The sequence below is a fragment of the Dreissena polymorpha genome, chromosome 2 (assembly GCF_020536995.1).
Source record: "Dreissena polymorpha isolate Duluth1 chromosome 2, UMN_Dpol_1.0, whole genome shotgun sequence".
Taxonomy (NCBI): Eukaryota; Metazoa; Mollusca; class Bivalvia; order Myida; family Dreissenidae; genus Dreissena; species Dreissena polymorpha.
In genome coordinates, this window is record NC_068356.1 from 110,776,373 (window position 1) to 110,788,937 (window position 12,565).

Below are 12,565 nucleotides of genomic sequence, written 5' to 3' on the forward strand. Positions count from 1 at the left end.
AGTATCTATTACAATATTAGTATTGGGCTACGAAGATACTGTCACAAATATTGTTATCACGCAAGTAATTAGCTATACAGGTTGTAATAAAATTATAACTTGAGCAGGATAACAAAGACGACTGTTTGGAATTTGTACATGTTACGACGCTTTCGCGCCATTGCGCGGAACGTCACGTGACGTTAACGTTATATCTGTGAGTACGTTGTTTTGATACATTGCGATTTGAAATAGATTCAGAACTAGACACAACGCTGTATTCCTTTATACGATCACAAGACAACGACATACACTAGATATAGAACAAATGTGTCAATTCATCGTTATAATAATTAGTATATCAGCGAGCCATCCGGTAAACAACAACATACATGTAGCCATATATAGCCATATAAGAAAAAAATCCCCGCCCCTTGTGGCCATGTTTTTAAAACAACCAAAACCATTTTCGAACTCATCCAAGATATCATTGGGACAAATCTTCTGACCAAGTTTCATGATGATCGGAAAATAAATGTGACCTCTAGAGTGTTAACAAGGTTTTACTATAGCCATATAGGGGAAAATAGCCCCGCCCCCGTGGTGGCCATGTTTTTCAACCAACCGGCATCATTTTTGAACTCGTCCAAGATATTACTGGGATGAATCTTCTGACCGAGTTTCATGAAGATCGGACTATAAATGTGGCCTCTAGAATGTTAACAAGATTTTACTTTAGCCATGTAAGGAAAAATGCCCCACCCCTTGGCAGCCATGTTTTTCAAGCAAAGGTTACCATTTTTGAACTCATCCAAGATATCAGTGGGACAAAACTTCTGACCAAGTTTCATGATGATCGGAAAATAAATGTGACCTCTAGAGTGTTAACAAGGTTTTACTATAGCCATATAAGGAAAAATGCCCCGTCCCCTGGCCACCATGTTTTTCAACCAACCGGCATCATTTTCGAACTTGTCTAAGATATTATTGGGATGAATCTTCTGACCAAGTTTCATGAAGATAGGACAATAAATGTGGCCTCTAGAGAGTTAACAAGATTTTACTATAGTCATATAAGGAAAAATGCCCCGCCCCTTGGCAGCCATGTTTTTCAAGCATAGACTACTATTTTTGAACTCATCCAAGAGATCATTGGGACAAATCTTCTGAACAAGTTTCATGGAGATTTGAAAGTAAATGTGGCCTCTAGAGTGATAACAAGGTTTTACTAAAGCCATATAAGGAAAAATGCCCCCCCCCCCCCTGGCAACCATGTTTTTCAACCAACCGGCATCATTTTCGAACTCGTCCAAGATATTATTGGGATGAATCTTCTGACCATGTTTCATGAAGATCAGACAATAAATGTGGCCTCTAGAGTGTTAACAAGATTTTACTACAGCCATAATAAGGAAAAATGCCCCACTCCTTGGCAGCCATGTTTTTCAACCAAACGTAACCATTTTAGACTCATCCAAGATATCATTGAGACCAATCTTCTGATCAAATTTCATGAAGATTGGACAATAAATGTGGCTTCTAGAGAGTTAACAAGGCGAATGTTGACGCGGCACAACGGACGACGCACGACGGACAAAAGGTGATCACAAAAGCTCACCATGAGCACGTTGTGCTCAGGTGAGCTAAAAAAAAATTGTGGTAATCTTGTTAGAAGTAATTAAGGGCATGTCAGTTTCTGAAACCGTTTTTTTTTCAAGTTTCCCCTGTCCTCTTACGTTTATTTTATTTGATTTTGGCTGTGAATAAATGATAAATATCTTTAGCTTATAAAATCCAAATATTTGTGGAAAATAACCTATATGAATTAAGTAAAAAGTAGAACCACAATAATTTTGTATTGTATTTTTTCATACCAGCTTACAAATATCTTACTAATGTAGTGAATATGATCATAATGATACTTTTTATAAATACTTAATACAATTTGCAAAATAAGAAAGATAAGCATTTTACATCTTACCACAAGTTCATTAATGCATTTCTGCTTCAGGTAAAATACATTTCAAGAGTACACCGAGAACGGTATTAAAACCTTTTCAAAGGGTATTATATCACCAAGTGCCTAACAAGATTTGTCAATATAAAAAAAATTCTTTTTAAATATGAAAATCTTGCAGCTGTAGAGGTGGGGGACACTTAATGGACAAAGAATTTTAATTTATGAGCAAGACAAAAAACATACAGTTAACAACTGTTAACTACACTTACTTAACCTTTACACAGTAGTGATGAAAATCCCTGTCGCCACATTTGGATAATATGAAATAAGGTTAATAAGTTGTAAAAATCAGAAATTCTAATGTGAAAATGGGGCATAGCTTCAGCAATTATAAACGTAAGACAATCTAAATGGCACATTCACAACTTCATATAACAACAAGGGACAAAATTGTCACAAAACCAGGTTTTCATTGTGAAAAAAAAATCTGATAAAGGGAGAAAACTCAAACTGAACTTTTGAAATGACCAAAAAAAATTAACCCCCTTTGTAAGTTTTTTTTTTTTTTTTAAATCTATTTTTAGTCGTGGCGACCTTGACATTGGAGATATTGACGTGAATCTTTCGTGGGACACACCGTCCCATGATGGTGAACAAATGTGCCAAATGATTTTAAAATCTCACAATGAATGACATAGTTATGGCCAGGACAAGCTCATTTATGGCCATTTTTGACCTTTGAACTCAAAGTGTGACCTTGACCTTGGAGATATCGACGTAATTATTTCGCGCGACACACCGTCCAATGATGGTGAACAAATGTGCCAAATGATTTTAAAATCTGACGATGAACGACATAGTTATGGCTCGGACAAGCTCATTTATGGCCATTTTTGACCTTTGAACTCAAAGTGTGACCTTGACCTTGGAGATATCGACGTAATTATTTCGCGCGACACACCGTCCAATGATGGTGAACAAATGTGCCAAATGATTTTAAAATCTGACAATGAACGACATAGTTATGGCCCGGACAAGCTTATTCCGCCAGCCCGCCAGCCCGCCAGCCAGCCAGCCAGCCCGCCAGCCAGCCAGCCCGCCCGCATTCGCCAATCTAATAACCAGTTTTTTCCTTCGGAAAACCTGGTTAAAAAAGAATACATGCAAGTTTTAACTTTGTATGTGTAAATTGTTGAAAAGTGAAGGAGTACTGTGTCAGACAGACAAACAGACTAACCAACGTCCATGGTGAATACGGCATACCCCCCCCCCCCCCACCCCACCCTATTACTTTAGAGTGGGAGAAATCATTATCATCTCTTGTGTGTCAAAATATTTGCAAGCATAATTGCTTATTTATCAGCAAAGAATTCAAGTACAAGAACAAGATGTGTTTGTGAAACACTATGTCCCCCGTATATGACGTTTGACCTTGGAGGATGACCTTGACCCTTCACCACTCAAAATGTGCAGCTCCATGAGATACACATGCATGTCAAATATAAAATTGCTGGTTTCAATATTGCAGAAGTGACATTACATGAGCAATTTTGACCCATATATTTGACCTTGAAGAATGACCTTGACCTTTCACCACTCAAAATGTGCAGCTCCATGAGATACACATGCATGCCAAATATCAAGTTGCTATCTTCAATATTGCAAAAGTACTCATCAAATGAGCGATTTTGGCCATATATATTTGACCTCTGACCTTGACCTTGACCTCTCACCACTCAAAATGTGCAGCTCCATGAGATACACATGCATGTCAAATATCAAGTTGCTATCTTGAATATTGAAATATTGCAAAAGAGTACATTAAATGAGCGATTTTGACCCATATATTTGACCTTTGACCTTGAAAGATGACCTTGACCTTTCACCACTCAATATGTGCAGCTCCATGAGCATGCCAAATATCAAGTTGCTATCTTGAATATTGAAATATTGCAAAAGTGTACATTAAATGAGCGATTTTGACCCATATATTTGACCTTTGACCTTAAAGGATGACTTTGACCTTGACCTTTCACCACTCAAAATGTGCAGCTCCATGAGATACATATGCATGCCAAATATCAAGTTGCTATCTTCAATATTGCAAAAGTTATTGCAAATGTTAAAGTTGGCGCAAACCAACAGACCAACCAACCAACAGACCAACAGACAGGGCAAAAACAATATGTCCCCCACTTCTATAGTGGGGGACATAAAAACACTAATAGGTAATAACATGTGATATGCAACATATGAACATCGCTGGGCAAGTAGAAAAATCTATAAATAACTGATATCACAGGAGTAAGATATAAACAAAACAAACAATATCAAAAGTATTCATACACATTCTAGCACATTAATAGAACGACCATATAGATATATATATATATATATATATATTTGAAATAATTGAACGCAGAAAGGCTTCTGACAAGGTAACTTGACACAACATTTACGCTTATCATAAGTATCATTGGTAAGGTAGAAAATAATCCGGTTGACATTATACCAGTAATGAATAAACAAAGGCTGGTAATAATTTTGCAAAGAAAACAACAACCTGGAATTAGAAGTTTAAATAATACAAATCAAGACAGTGGCAATAAGGCAAAGGAATCAATAGAAACTCATACACTCGTGTACATGCATACATTTCTAATAGAAATTACATAGCGTTCTAAATTATCACATTACTTTTTACATGAACACAATGTCTTTGAAAGAAAACCTGACACAAAAAATACAATGTACAGCATACTAAATAAGAGGGCCTGAAAGGCCCAAAGTCGCTCACCTGAGATAACAAGATATTATTGGGACAAATGACCAAGTTTCACGAAGATCAGAAAATAAATGTGGCCTCTAGAGTGTTAACAAGGTTTTACTTATAGCCATATAAGGAAAAATGCCCTGCCACCTGGCAGCCATGTTTTTCAACCAACCAGCATCATTTTTGAACTCTTCAAAGATATTATCGGGATGAATCTTCTGACCAAGTTTCATGAAGATCGGACATTAAATGTGGCCTCTAGAGTGTTAACAAGATTTTCCTATAGCCGTATAAGGAAAAATGCCCCGCCCGTTGGAAGCCATTTTATTCAAGCAAACATAATTATTTTCAAACTCATCCAGATATCATTGAGACCAATCTTCTGACCAAATGTCATGAAGATTGGACAATAAATGTGGCTTCTAGAGTGTTAACAAGGTTTTACTATAGCCATATAAGGAAAAATGCACCGCCCCTGGTGGCCATGTTTTTAAAGCAACCAAAACCATTTTCGAACTCATCCGAGATATCATTGCGACAAATCTTCTGACCATGTTTCATGATGATCGGAAAATAAATGTGACCTCTAGAGTGTAAACAAGGTTTTACTATAGCCATAAAGGAAAATAGCCCCGCCCCCATGGTGGCCATGTTTTTCAACCAACCGGCATCATTTTTGAACTCGTCTAAGATATTACTGGGATGAATCTTCTGACCAAGTTTCATGAAGATCTGACTATAAATGTGGCCTCTAGAGTGTTAACAAGATTTTACTATAGCCTTATATAGCCATATAAGGAAAAATGCCCCGCCCCTTGGAGGCCATGTTTTTCAAGCAAATGTAACCATTTTCGAACTCATCCAAGATATCATTAAGACAAATTTTCTGACCATATTTCATCAAGATTGGACAATAAATGTGACCTCTAGAGTGTTAACAAGGTTTTACTATAGCCATATAAGAAAACATTCCCCGCCCCCTGGCGGCCATGTTTTTCAACCAACCGGCATCATTTCGAACTCGTCCAAGATATTATTGGGATTAATCTTCTGACCAAGTTTTATAAAGATCAGACAATAACTGTGGCCTCTAGAGTGTTAACAAGATTTTACTATAGCCATAAGGAAAAATGCCCCGTCCCTTGGCAGCCATGTTTTTCAAGCAAACGTTACCATTTTCGAACTCATCCAAGATATGATTGAAACCAATCTTCTGACCAAATTTCATGAAGATTGGAAAATAAATGTGGACTCTAGAGAGTTAACAAGGCAAATGTTGAGGCCGCACAACGGACGACGGACAAAAAGCGATCACAAAAGCTCACCATGAGCACGTTGTGCTCAGGTGAGCTAAAAATCTTCAACTCTCTAGCAATGGTTCACAGCATAACTGACTCCATGAGTCACACAAACAATATCCCTAAAACTATACTGGTGACTTTTAAGGCAACAATATTTGGAGTCATTTGCCAGATGCACCATATTAAGCAAACCTTTATCCTTAACCATAGAAATGAATTGTCTTGACCCAATTTTTTATATCTGCAAAAAATATTATATTTTGTCAACATTTGTGTTTCATATGTTAAGAGTGAAATCTGTATAATATTTCATAATTTGTACCAACGGATCTGACGTTCATACATAAAAACTAAATAACAAATCAATAACTAGTTCTCCAAAATATTTTTAGATATATCAGATTCATTTTAGATGTTTTCAGAATACAACTTCGAATGTTGTTTTCTGCTTGACCTCGATATAAGAAGAACATTTACCTTTAACAGTATTGACCACAACAAATACAACAAGACAACCGCATAACGGGTGCCAACGCTCGTCTGCGGGTGCATTTTTGAATAAATGAAAGCTTGTCAGATTGTTCTTTTTTTTTAGAGGTCACAGTGACCTTGACCTTTGACCGAGTGACCTTAAAATTGGTGCGGCGTGTAGCACTCATCAAGGTACATTTACATATGAAGTTTCAAAGTTGTAGGTGGAAGCACTTCGATTTTAGAGAAAAATGTAAAGGTTTTAGCATGACGACGGCGGACGACAGGAGCTAGCTATGACCACACCTTGGGTTTTCTCCGAAAACAGCCAATTAACAAGAGCTGTTTGAGGACAGCGCACCCAAGTTTTCTTGTTCTTGTCCAAGTTTCTGGTGTGTTTTTTTCTAAACCAAACTGTTTGTTTAGCAGAGAAATTATTTAACCTAACAAGTAATTTAATAGTTTTTGTTTGTTTGACCTTGACCCACTGTGCCCAGTTTGCAAACACACAAATAAATGTGTTATAAAATGTTTATATGCTACGTGTTACTATTTTGTCATACAGAGGTATGATTATTATTATTATTATCATTAAAAGATGATTAGTTACACAACCATGTCTGTATTATTAATGTAGCCTATATATTATACAAACAAGAGGGCCTGAAAGGCCCAAAGTCGCTCACCTGAGATAACAAAATATTATTGGGACAAATCTTCTGACAAAGTTACACGAAGATCGGAAAATAAATGTGGCCTCTAGAGTGTTAACATAGTTTTACTATAGCCATATAAGGAAAAATGCCCCGCCCTCTGGCAGCCATGTTTTTCAACCAACCGGCATCATTTTTTAACTCGTCCAAAATATTATCGGGATGAAACTTCTGACCAAGTTTCATGAAGATCAGACAGTAAATGTGGCCTCTAGAGTGTTAACAAGATTTTACTATAGCCATATAAGGAAAAATGCCCCACCCCTTGGAAGCCATTTTTTTCAAGCAAACATAATTATTTTCGAATTTATCCAAGATATCATTGAGACCAATCTTCTGACCAAATTTCATGAAGATTGGACACTAAATGTGGCTTCTAAGGTGTTAACAAGATTTTACTATAGCCATATATAGCAATATAAGGAAAAATGCCCCGCCACTTGTGGCCATGTTTTTAAAGCAACCAAAACCATTGTCGAACTCATCCAAGATATCATTGACACAAATCTTCTGACCAAGTTTCATGATGATTGGAAAATAAATGTGACCTCTAGAGTGTTAACAAGGTTTTACTAAAGCCATATAAGGAAAATAGCCCCGCCCCCGTGGTGGCCATGTTTTTCAACCAACCGGCATCATTTTTGAACTCATCCAAGATATTATTAGGATGAATCTTCTGACCAAGTTTCATGAAGATCGGACTATAAATGTGGCCTCTAGAGTGTTAACAAGATTTTTCTATAGCCTTATATAGCCATATAAGGAAAAATGCCCCGCCCCTTGGCGGCCATGTTTTTCATGCAAACAAAACCATTTTCGAACTCATCCAAGATATCATAAAAACAAATCTTCTGACCATATTTCATCAAGATTGGACAATAAATGTGACCTCTAGAGTGTTAACAATGTTTTACTATAGCCATATAAGGAAAAATGCCCCGCCCCCTGGCGGCCATGTTTTTCAACCAACCGGCATCATTTTCGAACTCATCCAAGATATCATTGGGATGAATCTTCTGACCAAGTTTCATTAAGATTGGACAATAAATGTGGCTTCTAGAGTGTTAACAAGATTTTACTTTAGGCATTTATAGCCATATAAGGAAAAATGCCCCGCCCCTTGGCAGCCATGTTTTTCAAGCAAAGGTTACCATTTTTAACTCATCTAAGATATCAGTGGGACAAATCTTCTGAGCAAGTTTCATGAAGCTCGGAAAATAAATGTGGCCTCTAGAGTGTTAACATAGTTTTACTATAGCCATATAAGGAAAAATGCCACGCCCCCTGGCAGCCATGTTTTTCAACCAACCGGCATCATTTTTTAACTCGTCCAAAATATTATCGGGATGAAACTTCTGACCAAGTTTCATGAAGATCAGACAGTAAATGTGGCCTCTAGAGTGTTAACAAGATTTTACTATAGCCATATAAGGAAAAATGCCCCACCCCTTGGAAGCCATTTTTTTCAAGCAAACATAATTATTTTCGAATTTATCCAAGATATCATTGAGACCAATCTTCTGACCAAATTTCATGAAGATTGGACACTAAATGTGGCTTCTAAGGTGTTAACAAGATTTTACTATAGCCATATATAGCTATATAAGGAAAAATGCCCCGCCACTTGTGGCCATGTTTTTAAAGCAACCAAAACCATTGTCGAACTCATCCAAGATATCATTGACACAAATCTTCTGACCAAGTTTCATGATGATTGGAAAATAAATGTGACCTCTAGAGTGTTAACAAGGTTTTACTAAAGCCATGTAAGGAAAATAGCCCCGCCCCCGTGGTGGCCATGTTTTTCAACCAACCGGCATCATTTTTGAACTCATCCAAGATATTATTAGGATGAATCTTCTGACCAAGTTTCATGAAGATCGGACTATAAATGTGGCCTCTAGAGTGTTAACAAGATTTTTCTATAGCCTTATATAGCCATATAAGGAAAAATGCCCCGCCCCTTGGCGGCCATGTTTTTCATGCAAACAAAACCATTTTCGAACTCATCCAAGATATCATAAAAACAAATCTTCTGACCATATTTCATCAAGATTGGACAATAAATGTGACCTCTAGAGTGTTAACAATGTTTTACTATAGCCATATAAGGAAAAATGCCCCGCCCCCTGGCGGCCATGTTTTTCAACCAACCGGCATCATTTTCGAACTCATCCAAGATATCATTGGGATGAATCTTCTGACCAAGTTTCATTAAGATTGGACAATAAATGTGGCTTCTAGAGTGTTAACAAGATTTTACTTTAGGCATTTATAGCCATATAAGGAAAAATGCCCCGCCCCTTGGCAGCCATGTTTTTCAAGCAAAGGTTACCATTTTTAACTCATCTAAGATATCAGTGGGACAAATCTTCTGAGCAAGTTTCATGAAGCTCGGAAAATAAATGTGGCCTCTAGAGTGTTAACATAGTTTTACTATAGCCATATAAGGAAAAATGCCACGCCCCCTGGCAGCCATGTTTTTCAACCAACCGGCATCATTTTTTAACTCGTCCAAAATATTATCGGGATGAAACTTCTGACCAAGTTTCATGAAGATCAGACAGTAAATGTGGCCTCTAGAGTGTTAACAAGATTTTACTATAGCCATATAAGGAAAAATGCCCCACCCCTTGGAAGCCATTTTTTTCAAGCAAACATAATTATTTTCGAATTTATCCAAGATATCATTGAGACCAATCTTCTGACCAAATTTCATGAAGATTGGACACTAAATGTGGCTTCTAAGGTGTTAACAAGATTTTACTATAGCCATATATAGCTATATAAGGAAAAATGCCCCGCCACTTGTGGCCATGTTTTTAAAGCAACCAAAACCATTGTCGAACTCATCCAAGATATCATTGACACAAATCTTCTGACCAAGTTTCATGATGATTGGAAAATAAATGTGACCTCTAGAGTGTTAACAAGGTTTTACTAAAGCCATGTAAGGAAAATAGCCCCGCCCCCGTGGTGGCCATGTTTTTCAACCAACCGGCATCATTTTTGAACTCATCCAAGATATTATTAGGATGAATCTTCTGACCAAGTTTCATGAAGATCGGACTATAAATGTGGCCTCTAGAGTGTTAACAAGATTTTTCTATAGCCTTATATAGCCATATAAGGAAAAATGCCCCGCCCCTTGGCGGCCATGTTTTTCATGCAAACAAAACCATTTTCGAACTCATCCAAGATATCATAAAAACAAATCTTCTGACCATATTTCATCAAGATTGGACAATAAATGTGACCTCTAGAGTGTTAACAATGTTTTACTATAGCCATATAAGGAAAAATGCCCCGCCCCCTGGCGGCCATGTTTTTCAACCAACCGGCATCATTTTCGAACTCATCCAAGATATCATTGGGATGAATCTTCTGACCAAGTTTCATTAAGATTGGACAATAAATGTGGCTTCTAGAGTGTTAACAAGATTTTACTTTAGGCATTTATAGCCATATAAGGAAAAATGCCCCGCCCCTTGGCAGCCATGTTTTTCAAGCAAAGGTTACCATTTTTAACTCATCTAAGATATCAGTGGGACAAATCTTCTGAGCAAGTTTCATGAAGCTCGGAAAATAAATGTGGCCTCTAGAGTGTTAACATAGTTTTACTATAGCCATATAAGGAAAAATGCCACGCCCCCTGGCAGCCATGTTTTTCAACCAACCGGCATCATTTTTTAACTTGTCCAAAATATTATCGGGATGAAACTTCTGACCAAGTTTCATGAAGATCAGACAGTAAATGTGGCCTCTAGAGTGTTAACAAGATTTTACTATAGCCATATAAGGAAAAATGCCCCACCCCTTGGAAGCCATTTTTTTCAAGCAAACATAATTATTTTCGAATTTATCCAAGATATCATTGAGACCAATCTTCTGACCAAATTTCATGAAGATTGGACACTAAATGTGGCTTCTAAGGTGTTAACAAGATTTTACTATAGCCATATATAGCTATATAAGGAAAAATGCCCCGCCACTTGTGGCCATGTTTTTAAAGCAACCAAAACCATTGTCGAACTCATCCAAGATATCATTGACACAAATCTTCTGACCAAGTTTCATGATGATTGGAAAATAAATGTGACCTCTAGAGTGTTAACAAGGTTTTACTAAAGCCATATAAGGAAAATAGCCCCGCCCCCGTGGTGGCCATGTTTTTCAACCAACCGGCATCATTTTTGAACTCATCCAAGATATTATTAGGATGAATCTTCTGACCAAGTTTCATGAAGATCGGACTATAAATGTGGCCTCTAGAGTGTTAACAAGATTTTTCTATAGCCTTATATAGCCATATAAGGAAAAATGCCCCGCCCCTTGGCGGCCATGCTTTTCATGCAAACAAAACCATTTTCGAACTCATCCAAGATATCATTAAAACAAATCTTCTGACCATATTTCATCAAGATTGGACAATAAATGTGACCTCTAGAGTGTTAACAATGTTTTACTATAGCCATATAAGGAAAAATGCCCCGCCCCCTGGCGGCCATGTTTTTCAACCAACCGGCATCATTTTCGAACTCATCCAAGATATCATTGCGATGAATCTTCTGACCAAGTTTCATTAAGATTGGACAATAAATGTGGCTTCTAGAGTGTTAACAAGATTTTACTATAGGCATTTATAGCCATATAAGGAAAAATGCCCCGCCCCTTGGCAGCCATGTTTTTCAAGCAAAGGTTACCATTTTTAACTCATCTAAGATATCAGTGGGACAAATCTTCTGAGCAAGTTTCATGAAGCTCGGAAAATAAATGTGGCCTCTAGAGTGTTAACAAGGTTTTACTATAGCCATATAAGGAAAAATGCACCGCCCCCTTGCGGCCATGTTTTTCAACCAACTGGCATCATTTTCGAACTCGTCCAAGATATTATTAGGATGAATCTTCTGACCAAGTTTTTTGAAGATCAAACAATAAATGTGGCCTCTAGAGTGTTAACAAGATTTTACTATAGTCATATAAGGAAAAATGCCCCGCCCCTTGGCAGCCATGTTTTTCAATCAAACGTAAATTTTCGAACTCATCTAAGATATCATTGAAACCAATCTTCTGACCAAATTTCATGAAGATTGGAAATAAATGTGGCCTCCAGAGAGTTAACAAGGCAAATGTTGACGCCGCACAACGGACGACGGACAAAAAGCAATCACAAAAGCTCACCATGAGCACGTTGTGCTCAGGTGATTTAAAAATACATAAGTTACTGTTATAAGTATAACAAGACTATTGTCAAGCAATATATGTACTCTACCGGCTCCACCATTGTCAGAATTGTTTTTTTGTTGTTGCCGTAGCAACCAGAATTTTTGACATAGGAATAAAATGAAATGACGTGCATAATGTCCTT